The sequence below is a fragment of the Ambystoma mexicanum genome, chromosome 3q (genome assembly GCF_040938575.1).
Source record: "Ambystoma mexicanum isolate Mex_15411 chromosome 3q, UKY_AmexF1_1, whole genome shotgun sequence".
NCBI lineage: Eukaryota > Metazoa > Chordata > Amphibia > Caudata > Ambystomatidae > Ambystoma > Ambystoma mexicanum.
The window spans coordinates 623,276,867-623,289,727 of record NC_090926.1 but is presented as its reverse complement, the minus strand read 5'-3'; the positions used below and the strand labels follow the sequence as shown (position 1 = coordinate 623,289,727).

At 48.4% G+C, this 12,861-nt stretch overlaps 1 protein-coding gene across 2 annotated transcripts in view; it reads right to left on the bottom strand.

Moving 5' to 3' along the window:
• The window catches only part of DNAH9 (dynein axonemal heavy chain 9), a 1,527,051-nt gene that overhangs the window by 1,222,515 nt on the left and 291,675 nt on the right, over positions 1-12,861 (bottom strand). The gene's annotated exons all lie outside the window — the stretch shown is intronic.

The following is a 12,861-nucleotide window of genomic DNA, read 5'->3' as shown; positions in this document are numbered from 1 at the left end:
CTCCGGCAGCCACAGGCCTCTGGTCTGAAGACTTCAAGTATGGGCTCCCCGGCCTGGAAATCCACACCTCCGGTCAGATGAGAGCGCACGCCCACCATCTTATCGCCCGACGGAACCCCCTCATCGAAAGCAATCTTGTCCTGGAAGCTTCCGGACACTTGAACCCAACAGCCGCATAAGTAGCCTGCAGAGGTGGATGAGATAAATGCATGACGACATCATGCTGAGCAGAAACTTGATGGCCCTCACCGTGGTGATCTTCAGAGCAAGCAGTCGTTGCACCTTGCCCAGGATGGCCGCCACTCTCTCCTCCAACAGTGACACCAGGCAGAACACTGTGTTGAGCCAGGGTCCCAGGAACATCGCGTCCTGCGATGGAGTCAAGCAGGACTTTACATGAAACACTGAGAATCACAGATCTCAGTAGGTGGATGGTCCTCGCTATGTGGTCTATGAAGATGCTCATTGAGCTGGCCCAGATGTGCCAGTCATCCAAGTAAGGGTAGACTTGGAACCCTTGCAGTTGCAGATGTGCTGCCACAGGGGCCAGGCACTTGGTGAAGACCCTTGGTGCAGACTTCAGTCCGAAGGGAAGGGCCTTGAATTGGTAGTGATTCCCTTGCATGACGAAGAGCAGAAACTTGTGGTGTCCCTTGTGAATTGGGATGTGGAAATACCCATCCTCTAGATCCAATGACGACAGCAAGTCTCCCTCTTCTAGATGTCTAAGCATGTGCTGAAGAGTGACCATTCGGAACATCTGGGACTTGATGTATTTGTTCAGTGGTCATAGGTCGAGAATGGGCCTCCAGCCCCCTGTCTTCTTTCTCACAAGGAAGTACCTTGAGTACACACCGGAACACCAGAGCCGCCTTGGGATGAGCTCTATCGCCCTTTTCATTAGCATGGCTCAAACCTCCAGCAGCAGCTGAGGGATGTGGTTTTCCTGATGGGCCACCATTGGTATTTGGGGACACTTACGATGAAACTCCAGGGTGTGTCCGTGGACGAGAACGTCCAGCACCCAACGGTCGGTGGAGATGGTCTTCCACACACTGACGAAGTTCACCAGCCGACGTCCCACCTTGGGGTCCCTGGCAGCGACGACATCCTCTGAAAGCCTTGGAACAGCCCCTGTTGGTCTCCTGGGCAAAGGAGCGGGAGGGCTGGCGGTACGAAGAGGAGCTCCCAATGAAACCCTTGGAAGAACAGGGAGACTTGCCTCCTGTGGATCGAAAGGAAGGTTGTCGCTGCTGTACCGTGCCCAGGGCACATGCCGTCTCTGTGTCCACCTTGATGGCCTGTAGAGACTCATCTACAGCCTTCCCGAAGAGATTGTTCCTGTCAAAGGGCATATCCAAAATCCTTGTCTGGACGTCCTGTCCAAAGTTGGTGGCCTTGAGCCAGCCACGATGAAGGCAAATACTGTTGCCCATCTGGCGGAACCCCACGTCGGCGATGTCCGTGGCCACTGTGATGGCATGGCCGGACGCCACCACGCCTTCTTGCAGAATTTCCAATGCCTCCGACCTCTTGTTGTCAGGGAGGAATCCAGGATGGGAGCGATCATGAACCCCAGCTCCCGGTCATAGTGTGGTACGATGGCGAGGGCATTGACGGCCTTGACGGCCTTGATGGTCGTGACCCGTCATCCCATGGCATCCAACTTCTTCCCCTGACTGTCCGGATGGGTGGACGCTGCCATGGAAGAAGTGCCCGATGACTTCTTCTTGGCCGCTGCCGATACCACGGAGTCCGGCGACGGTTGGGCCCGCAAGCACTTGGGTGTAGCATCTGGCACCCTGAACTTCTTCTCAAAGCGATCCCTCTTCACCGGGGCCATAGAAGTGGACCGAGAGGATGGTTTTTCTCTTTGCCTCACAGCGCTGGTACAAGAAACTCTTCTCCTCTGGAGCGAGCTGAAAGAGTGCCGAAGCTCTGGAGATCATCACATGAAACAAGTTCATCTTGTTTGGCAGGGAGGAGGCGACGGGAGGTCCCCCACCCCACCATCGTCGTCTGTGCTCGTTGTCATCATCACCGTGTCCATTTTATCCCTCGGGGTGAGGGGGAAGAGGGCAGCGAGGGGTGGCAAGGATGCAGAGGGTGCCTCTTCCTCTTCATGGCCGGCGGTTCTCCCGTCACCAGAGGGTCAGCCATCGCTGGGGTCATGTGAGGGACCACCGGCACAATAGACATCCTCGTCTGTATATCGGAGACCAGAGTATGCAGTGCAGAGAGAATGTTCACCGAGGGGTCTCTAGGCAGCAGCTGAGGCGGAGGTAGCAGACAGGAAGCCCAGGCCCTCAAAACCCTGCAGCTCTCCGCCGCCTTCCTCAAATGTATCCTCGTCGTCATCTTCATAGTCGCCTTCGTCAGCGCCCTCGTTGTAGGGCCTGTTCCCAACGTTATCCTCCTCCTGGATGGTCTGAAGGTAGATGGGCTCCTCCTCTGAGGAGATATCCGTGCCCTGGAGGACCTCTGTGCCCCCTTTTCGCGTCCGGAGGGGACGTTCTGGGGGAGACCGGCATCATCTTATCCAGGGTCTTCCCTATGGGCTGGAAAGAAGACGCCCTCCTGACCGGAAGGGACACTCTTGTCTTCCAGGGTGCGCCCTGCAGGTCCGCCTCTGCGGCCTTCGAGAGGGACGCCACCACTACCTCGATCCGAAGGCAGAGCCTTCATCAGGTGTACCTGGGCCTTCACGGTTAGGACCGGTCCTTTGTCCTGCTTCTTGGCCATCCCAGACGCTTGTCCTGCTAGGACTTCTCCTAAGGGGGAGGGTCAGAGCCTCGGTCCCCCTTGACCTTCTCCGGCAAATCGGTCTTAGCCTTCTCCTTGGCCACCTCCGGAGCCACCTTGACTTTGCCCGGATAGTCCGACTTATTCTTGGATGACGATCCTGAGCACTGACTGAAGTCGCTGGGCCCCGTGCGGGAGGGGCGTCCTCAAAGGACTTAGATGCCCGCTCAGCATTTTCGCATCCGGGAGAGGCATGCTCCTGGGACCAACCAAGTGCAGAGGCCTTGGCCTGTAGCCATTCCTTCAGCCGTCTACAATAATCCTTCATCATGCGAGTTGAGAGCTCACGGCAAAATGCACAATCTTCCTCCTTGTGCGTCGGGTAAAGGCAGTAAAGGCATTGGGAATGTTTATCATCCATATAAACTTTCTGCAGTCAGTACAAAGCTTGAAAAGAGAGGAGGATTCCTTCTTCTCGTCCGCCATGATCCATGTGGTGTAGGCCATCAAGACTCTTCTGGAAGCCTCCATGAAGAAACTCAATGAAATTCGCCCTTGAGGGGTGTTGAAAAATCCGAAAAAACGGGTCCCCGTTATTCGGAAGGTTGATCGATGGAACGCACTCGACTGGCTAAAAAATAGAGTAAAACTCTTCCAAAAAGTGAAAATGCAGAAAAAAGCTCAAGAGCTAAGCATGAGGACTCCCAACACTTGAACGTGCTGTAAAAATCTGAATATGGCTGCCAGACGAGAGGCTTAGGTAGAGGGCAGTCATTGGTTGGGGGCAGTATGATCCCAGAGCTCAGTGATTGGTTGTTAGGAGAAAGACAGTTCAGAAATGAAACAAACTGATTTTTTCTTTTACCGAGGATTCCCAACCTGACGACGAGGAATATTCATGAACATGTGAATCCATGCCAGACCCCATGCTGGAGAATTAATAAAAATGTTGCAGGTAAGTCCATATCTGAAAGGGTAATCTGCTGTTCAGATTCCCTGTGTATATGCTACATGCCAAAAGCATAGTTTGTTCTTTTGCCCTGCTGCATCAATATCCTGATCTGCAGTGCCTGTTCTATCAGTGGCACAAAGAAGGTTCAGAGGTCATTGGGGCCCATTTTATAGCTGCAATGACAGCCAAGTGTCTGCAGTGCAGGGTCTGTATTTAAGATGTGCAACCCCTTTACCAAAACTATGATGTTCATAAGTATCCAATGCTGGTGGCAGGGTAAACTCCAAAATGAGCCATGCCTGAGTTAATGCATGGTGCACGGCCCTACTTATATTAATTGCAGCCACATCCAATTTGATATCACACATGTGCCAGATCCAATGAGCCAGCTCAGCTGTTGAAGGTGATGTGTATTCTGGCCAGACAGGCTGATCCTACCAAAGTGAAAGGGCAGGAAACTGAAGATCCGTTAGTCCTCTTTTACCTCTTTGTGAGGGTAGGAAGCACCCTTCTCCAGTGACAGCAGCACAACAGGCAGCTATGCTGAGCCAGGCATCAAAGGAGCCCACCCATTCAAAAGGGAGTAGCCCTATACCGGGGTGCTGCATTGCTAAAGGCTTTTGGTCCTAGTGAGATGGGAAAGGGGTGGGTTTTGTTTAGAGAGGAGAGCTCTGTACAGTAATGGAAGACTTCCATCTTGTTTCTCTCTGCCTCTTTCTCTATTTTCTGTCCCCTCCACTTCCTCATGAGCAAAGCAAGTTAGGTGTGATGTAAGAAGGGCAAAGTCCACTTATTTTAAGAACAGGGATAGAACCACTAGGGCAAGCTAGCTTTAGTCCAATCACCTGTGAGCTTTTACCTTTAAAATAAGAGGTCTCACACCACTTATTTGAAACATCCTGGAATCATCTTTTGAACTCCAACCATTCGTTGGACCCTGCTCAGAGAGCAGTCCTTTCCAGAATCCTCCAGTTGTGAAGTGAAGGCAGGTGTTCTGAGGCAGAGTCAAGCTCTGTCCCCCAACCATCCCCGGGGACCATAGGGGTGAATCTGTTGCTGGAACAAGACCTGCCTCTCTGCCAACCACAGCAGTACCCAGGGCTTAACCATGTTGAAGGACCCCTGCAGTTGTGTGCCAGCCACCCCCATGTTTGGACGCACAAGAGAACAAAGGCCCAACTGACCCTGGATTGGGATTCACAGCAACTTGATGAGTGACCTGCTGCAAGATCTGCCTCTCTGCCAGACACAATGGTGCCCAGAAGTTCAATGTGTTGAATGACCCCTGCAGTTGTGTGCCAGCCTCCCCTGTGCATAGCTGTGAACTGTCCCGCAACTCGGGGGTTTGGCCCGCAAATATCATGTAACCCTTGGGCCACAAAGGTGTCTGGAAAACTAGTGAGAAGGCCGGCTTATTGAAATGTAACTTCTTTTTTTTAACGGATAGATATGTTTTTTTATTGTTTGGTTATTGTGAGGCACCAGGAATGAGACATGAACGCAGAGGACACATGGTGATTGGCATAAACATGTATTAAATAATAAAGGGGTTGGAAAATGCCTCACTATACCTGATCTAAGAGGTATTTCCATACCTCAACCAAAACTAAATATCTGTCAGATGTTGAGATGTCCAAAGAAAAATGTCCTGTGTCCAAAGTCCTATCCTAGCTCTCTCATTCTAGAGACTAACTCTAAGGTGTTAAGGGTATTGGCTCTGGCTTTGAAAGCACACAAATGTTCAAGTTCAACAAAAGGTATCCCTCCAACAAAAGATCCAACTAGATAATGTTCATAGTGCCAGGGAATGACTCCCTTCCCCAGGTTTCTTTCCAACAAAAACAAAGGTTCAAACGAATAACCTAGTTCTTTATAGCCCAAGAAGATGATTCCCTCCTCTTGACGTCGCAATCCACTCCAGGGGAAATGACTGCCTTCTCCGGGCTTTTTATCACATTCCATACAGTTCAGATCCTAAGGGCATGGGTCTTCCTTGGGATTCTTTTTTCCAAGACAACAACTTGGATGTGGTACCCCAGACTCGCAGAGCTCCTGGTATACTCCCCTGCAGGTTTTGTTTGTGCAGTTCCTTATAGCTTGCAAATCCCAGACTCGCAGTTCGCCTAGTATACTCTCCACCCAGGTCTTTAGGTTTCAATCGGTCTTCCTTAATCAGTGCAAGGGGGTATAAGTCTTCCCCCCGACCTACTTCATGGCAAAGTATTGTGACTATGAAGGTGGCACGGATTCCAGCGAGGATTACTCTCTCCCCCACTCTGGGCAACCAATTCACTCTTTCAGGGTCTCTTTGCCTCAGTTTCGGTTCCCTCTGGGTTCACTGACAACATATATGTTCTTTCACTCCACGCGGACATTTCGGATACTCGTCTCAGAATTTGCTGGACTTGAGGAGCTTTCCCTAGTCATCAGCATGGAGTGTTTTCACTCCTTGCGTCAGAACGAAGCTTGTCATGGCCTCCATCTCCCATTGCAACTTCCTTCTTCATCTGGCGATTCCACTGTCAACTGGCACCACTTTACGACGCGGCCAGTCTAGCGCTCGCTCCTGCACCTCTCTTTTTTCACCAGCAGTGCTGTGGGGGCAAAGCTATCAGCACCATCTGCTTACTGGTCTGTCCAATCGACCAGGAGTGCTTGAGTTGGCTCCCTCTCTCACCACCTCCACTCACCTGCCTTCTGGGGGAGGGGGTTCGCTTCTGGATTGGGACACTGTCTACTCTACACTGCAACCTTCGTTTTCCATTGGTATTCAAGTCGACTCTTGGAAAAGGAAGCTTTCTCCATTTTTCATTTTCCCACAACGGCCGATTTAAACTCCTGCCTACAGGCTGGGAAATGTCTTTGACCAATCATATACTTCACAACACTAGACTGCGCATTATGGTTCACACTCGCTCACTCATGGCATTCCTCTTCCTCGTCTCAGGACATGCTGTTTTACTAGGTGTAAAATGTTAACATGTTCTGTCCACAGCCTTTGCAGGATATTGTAGGGAGTTATCCAAATATGCCATATAGGCATGGGGAATGCAGGGGGCATCACTAAAAGGAAAGGGGGGGGATACCATGTCTCGTCTGTGACGTCTGTTCATCCCTCTAAGGTTGAATCCCCGCATGTGATCCTCCCTCGCATAGCCCCCCCCGAGGGTCAGGTTCAGGTAGTCGTTGCCGACCCCTACCACATGAGGAGAGGAATGATGGCATCATCAGATTCATCACATTACAGGCTAAAGATATATCTATTAATCACAATATTTAAATTGAGCACAGGATTACCCATTTGCACTATACCCGATTAAAATTAACTAAATGAGTGTGCAACAGGCCATCTGAATGTCTGCATCTATGATGCAGCCATTGAAATTACTTTCAGTATCAACTTTTTTTGGTTCAAGTGAAGGAGATGTGCTAGCCGTGAAGATTTTTGGATAATTTTCACATTAGAATCTGCCTCCAACGCTCATTAGCAAACCACCCCTTTGAATGCTCTTTTTCCTTTACTGAATAATCATAAATGCAATTAGGCGCCCACTCCAACTCCCCTCACTTGTTCTTTCTGTAGCACTTCGAAGAGGCCTTCGGGTAGTCTTAAGAATTTAAGAAAGTTTCTTGTTAGAATGAAGTGGGACTGTTAGAGAGAATTCTCATAAATGTGCAAATTCCCTTCACACTAGAGACCACCAGCAACTTTGCTGGAGTTTGACGACTTGATTTTTTCTTACCTGGAGAGGGTGTGAGCCTTTTTTCCCCACTCTCTCATGTATTTTGATGTGTGTTTTACTCTTGTGTTCTTTGATTATGGGGTGTTTAGATAATCTCCATAGGCATCGTCTTTTCATGTGTGTTACACAGCACTCTCATTGCATTGACACAGGAAATCCTTTTAGGCTGTCCCAAGGTTTAAATACTCCCTCTGGGATAAACTACTGTTTCCCAGAGAATGTAGAGTTAAATTGACTTTACTAGTCTTTTTAAATTGCTAGACCCAGCACACACTATCTTACAATAGAGTGCTGGAGGGGTTACCTCGTATCCCCTATGTCTAGAAACTCATGTAGCCGTTAAATGCTACCCTTTCCTATCGAAATGGTTGGTGGCAGTGGTTTTACAACGAACAACCATGATTTTGCTGACCGCGAGCACCGGTAGCTAAAAATCGCAGAAGCCATGTTTTTCAAGATGGTGTCTAAGCCCCCTTTGTTTAAACAAATCCCGGTCTTCTTTTTCGCCATTTCTATTTGGAAAGGTCCTTCCAGAGTTTGTCTCTGCGCCCAAACCAGGTTTGGTCCCTTTGTTCCTACGCCTTTGGTGGGCTTCAGGACTGCCTCTGGCGCCCGAGTGTCTGGGCTGGGCAGGAAGTGAGGGAGGTGCCCGATACTCCCTGCGCTTAGCCTCCTAGGAGACCCAAATGCACTGTGGCGTGAGTGGCTGGCTGACTGTCCGGCAGGGACAGCCACCCTACTGGGTGAGTGGCAGCTAATCTGGAATGAATGGAAGAAAACTATTGTCTCTTGGACTGAAAGACAGAGTCGACCACTAGAATGAAAGAACCGAAGACAAGCTGGAAGAGGACGACTGCTGCAACTACTGGACAGTTGGTTTGCCCGGTGGAGCTCTGCTGCAGGCCCGAATCGCCAAGTTCACCTCGACAGAGAAGCCCCTTCAAGGATGACTTCTTCCTTTGAGTTGGTGGGACCAATCAACTCGTAAGACACCTGGATACCGTTCTTGGAGCTGGTTAGGATTAACCAGGAGGAAGGACACCAGCTCGTTTGCTTGAAGAACAGCAACCGGAATCAAAGATTTGCCAATTTGCCAGCTTTGCGACCAGTCCCCGTGCTGTGTAGGAGTCCCCCGACGTCGTCCTTCTTGTCCCCATGACTGAGGCTCAGGAACAGCGAGATATGCAGGAACTGCCAGGAACAGAAGTCTTCAGCTGCATCTTTTTCTTCAATATACAGTCCTGTGAAAACCTGACCGAGAGAACTTACCTCTCACTGAGAACGTTTTTGGAACTTAGGCAACTTTCAGGCCTAGTCAGCTTGTGACCCGACATACAAACCTTTCTTCCGTGAACTACTTCTAAGAACCGTGGCAAAGACTTTTCCGTTTTAAATACCAGAACCGTTTACTTACACAAGACACTAGCCCATTGAATCAACTCCTCTGGTGAACTCAAACTATTTGCACTCTTTTAAAGTAACTGAAATATTCGTTTTATTAACTTATGCCTTTTTGTTCCTATTTCAATTTAATTTGGCTCCTATTTCAAGGGTGCTCAACTGCTTAGTAATCAGTATTTTAGTATAACTTGTGTGTGATATTGGTTGCCTCATTTAGTGAATGCTTTATAAATGATTGTGTAATAAATTAAGAAGTGTTTTACCAACAAACCTTGAGTCTAAGTGTCTATCTGAATACTTGTCAATGTACACTTTTGTGTAACACCCTTAAAAGCTCACATTCCCTCTTGAGATCAGCCTGGCTGCTCAGCTTGCTACCAAAAAAAACTGTGTGGTACAGACTTATACAAAAGGTTGGTTTTGCTTACACATGTAGTCATAGTTGTATGTAGTGGTCCCAGAGGTTACTGCATGCAAACCTTGCCTAACAAGGACAATCCCAATAGTTCCCTCAGGGTAATAGTGAAAAGGTAAGCAGTTGATACTTATAGGTCCCCAGAGCGAAGGGGACTGCAACCACACAGCCAGGGAGTCTTATGGACTCCACCTAAACAGAAGTAACCCCAGGTTCAACAACCAGAGGAGGGTAGCAGGGGGATTACTGCAAAGTTACACGTACAAGATAATACTTTAAGCCTTGAATATTTTACTGACACCATCCCTTTCATTCTTCCCCTATAAGACGCACACATCTGCAACAGTGTGGACCCAATAGATGACACCAGACCAGGTTCCACACCTTTATTATAGGTGGATGAATGACTATAGGAAACAAAGGGTTGTATAGCAAATAGGGGGCCTTCTTTGCTAAACCAATAGTTAAAAGGGAGAGGTGAGATCCTCTCTATGGCTGATGGGGCAGAATTTCTAGACGATAATGAGAATTTTGCCTAATGGTGCCAGGATAGAGGCACTATGCCACCAAGACAAAGTGTACCAGTCCAAGTACATTTCACTGCTCTAAACAAAGAGCAAATATAGCCATGTCCTATCTGCATCCCTCAGTTAATGAACAGGCCTAGGATGTTTAAAGTACCCCATCACAGTTCTTCTTGAATATTATTCTACTCTGGCTGCTCCTAGCTCAGATGTAATCATCTTTCAGTCTTCAGTGAACTTCCAAAACCCTCAGGTGTAGACAGGGCATATGCCTACCAGCCACAACATAGTATCCCTGGCTTTTGAGGATACCCATGATTATTACCAGCAGCAATATGTCTGCCCCTGCCTGGGTGATAGTCAGACTGAAATTATATTTACCCATGAACCAAGGGTCACCCTCCTGAACTTGAGCTTACTTCAGACTCTCGTCTGTTTCTAGTTCTTTGGGGTTTCCAGCCCCAGCAAAGTAGTGATGCTGCTTCCAATTTTATGGTGGTCACTGGCTTCTGGCAGAGTCTGACATGTAGCCCCTGGCAGGCTAGCAATTTTCTATTCTAGCTTCTGGTGGTCGGTGACTTCCACCAGGGTCTAGTTGACAGGTACCAGCAACACTCAATATTAATGGCCTCTGGGCTCCTGCCTATCTCTGTGTAAGACCCCTTTCATTATTTCCCCCCGTCTTGCTCTGTGTGTAGGTGATAGTCGATTGGCCTTGGGCGATGGGTGCCTCCATAAGCTTGTGGATGATAGGCCCGGGAGATGAAATAGAGTGCATCTCCAGGGAAATCTCCAACTGGCCATACTGCTTGGAGAGGACACTCAGATTGTAGCCATTCAAGCCTTTCCCCTCAGTATGGTAGGTGCTATGGAGCTACTCCCAAACAAGCTTTGCAGAAGCCCATGTTTAGGTCCTGAAAATTCATACATACAGCAAGCAAGCAATTTTCGGGACTTAAACTGGGCCAAGAAATAGCTTGCAGCACTCACCTGGCCGCTTGTCCCACCAACATGTGCATTAAGTCTGCAAGCTCACACAGATACTTGAACCCACCTGTGGCTACAGCAGAACCCACCCACAAAGTCTCGAAGTCTGTGAGCACAAGATGGTGGGCAGAACCTCCATAAAATTCAATATCAGCCGTAGGGGAAACCCCAACCCTGCAGGTATCCAGTATTTACAATCAGCACTTAAACAGCCTGCATACAACCAGGTAAACAGATATCATTCAAAATGGTCACCATAGTACATATTCGGGCTGCCCCATCAGCCTCCTTCTGACCTGTAAGGAGGGAAGAAAACACAACAATCCCAGCTCTCAAATGATCCAAGCTCACAGCTGCAGACCCTCAACCCTAGACTGCCCCCAGGGGGAGAAGGAACCTTAATATATCACCAGTCAGGCCAGACCCAGTGAGTGGATTGTTGGAGTAAATTGTAGTTGGTGCTGAAATGAGTTTCAAAGTACTGAAAAGTACTATTGTGAAGGGGAGGTTGCTGGAGAAGAAAAGAGGAGAATGAGCTATAAGTGCAAGAGGAGATAGCAGGAGGTGGTGTTGATAATGTGTCAGAGGAGCTGGCATCTGGAGGAGGAAGTACAGAACTAGCGGTGGACGTTGATGGAGGAGGCACTGGTAAAATGGAGGCAGAGGGTACATCTAGAGCAGGAGGTAGCACATTGGCAAAGAAGGTGGTGGCAGAAAGCTTGTGATGAGGGTGAACGGTAGAGGAAGTTGCATCTAGATGAGGATGGCAATAACTTGGAGTTGGTAATAAGAAGAGGTTGAAGAACCTGAAGACCAGGAGGAGGCAATAGTTGGGTAAGAAAGATCAGTTTGAGAAGGGATGGAAAGAAGAGGAGGGATGGTGGAAGTCACAACAAGGGGAAGGGCTAGTGCATTAGAAGTGGAGGTCAAACCCAAAGAGGTGAACATCCAGTAAAAATAGAAAGGAACGTGAAGGCCAGTGCAGCCAAGGAAAACAAAAGAGGTGTGAGGTGGCATGAGAACAGGCAGAGAGGTCAGTAATGAGGACTCTAGGTACCAGTGAGATCTCAAATATAGCTGGAACAGAGGAGGGGCTTGGGAACATGGATACGTTAAACTCCTCCTAGTTCAACCTTCCCATTCACTGGAATTTCCAAAGCTACCTCTACAGAGGTGTTTGCCGACTCTGTTCCAATCACAGCCCACCAAGGTTCAGGCAAAAAACATCTCATTACAATAATGGCTTCCATCAAAAGACTACAAGAATGAATGGTGGAGAACAGCCTGCGAACTATGGCAACAAAATAAAAATGTTGCAGTTCTCCAACTCACGGCTCAAGCCTCTCCCATTCTCATGCCCTCCTCCATCCCAGTGAACCAGGCCAGTAAGCTTGGTGCTGTTTTCTGACTGAGTTTTCCTACACCCGGAGGTTGACTTTAACCTATTCATTAACATTCATACTCCACATCATGAGAAACATCTGATGAATCCTAAACTTCCAGTGAACTGTTGAACTAGTAAGAGCTGTGGTATTTTCCCACTTGGAGTACAAGAAAAGCATTCTCATGGTTGCACCAACAATAACTCTACAAATAACTTCAACTGATCCTTAATCATACAGCCAGAGTTGTCTTGGCATTAGGAGTCACAAGCACATCTCCCCACCCTAGACTCCTTCCCTGGGCTCCCGTTGGAATACAACATCTCATTCATATTCTATGGGTTATCTCAAGCACAAGTATTAAATACATGCCTCACATTTCAACCTCTAGAGGACACCAAGTCCCTTCTGATCAGCTAAATACATCTGCCCAGCAGCAACAAATATAAAAAAAGAGTGCACTAGTAGTAGAGGCAGGTCATATTAGTCCCAAAACTGTGGAATGGTTAGACCGGAGATCAGAAAAAGACCACCTCAATTTAGGAAATCCATTAAACAGTCTTATTTGCCATTGAACAATGGCTGCACTATAATAGTCAAAGAACTTGGTTGCCAAGCATTCATGAAGGCAACATTTGGGACAGCTGGGATCCATATCCCTCCCATTCCACTCCTCCATACAATCCCTTGACCCACATCCTCCCTTGCCACACCC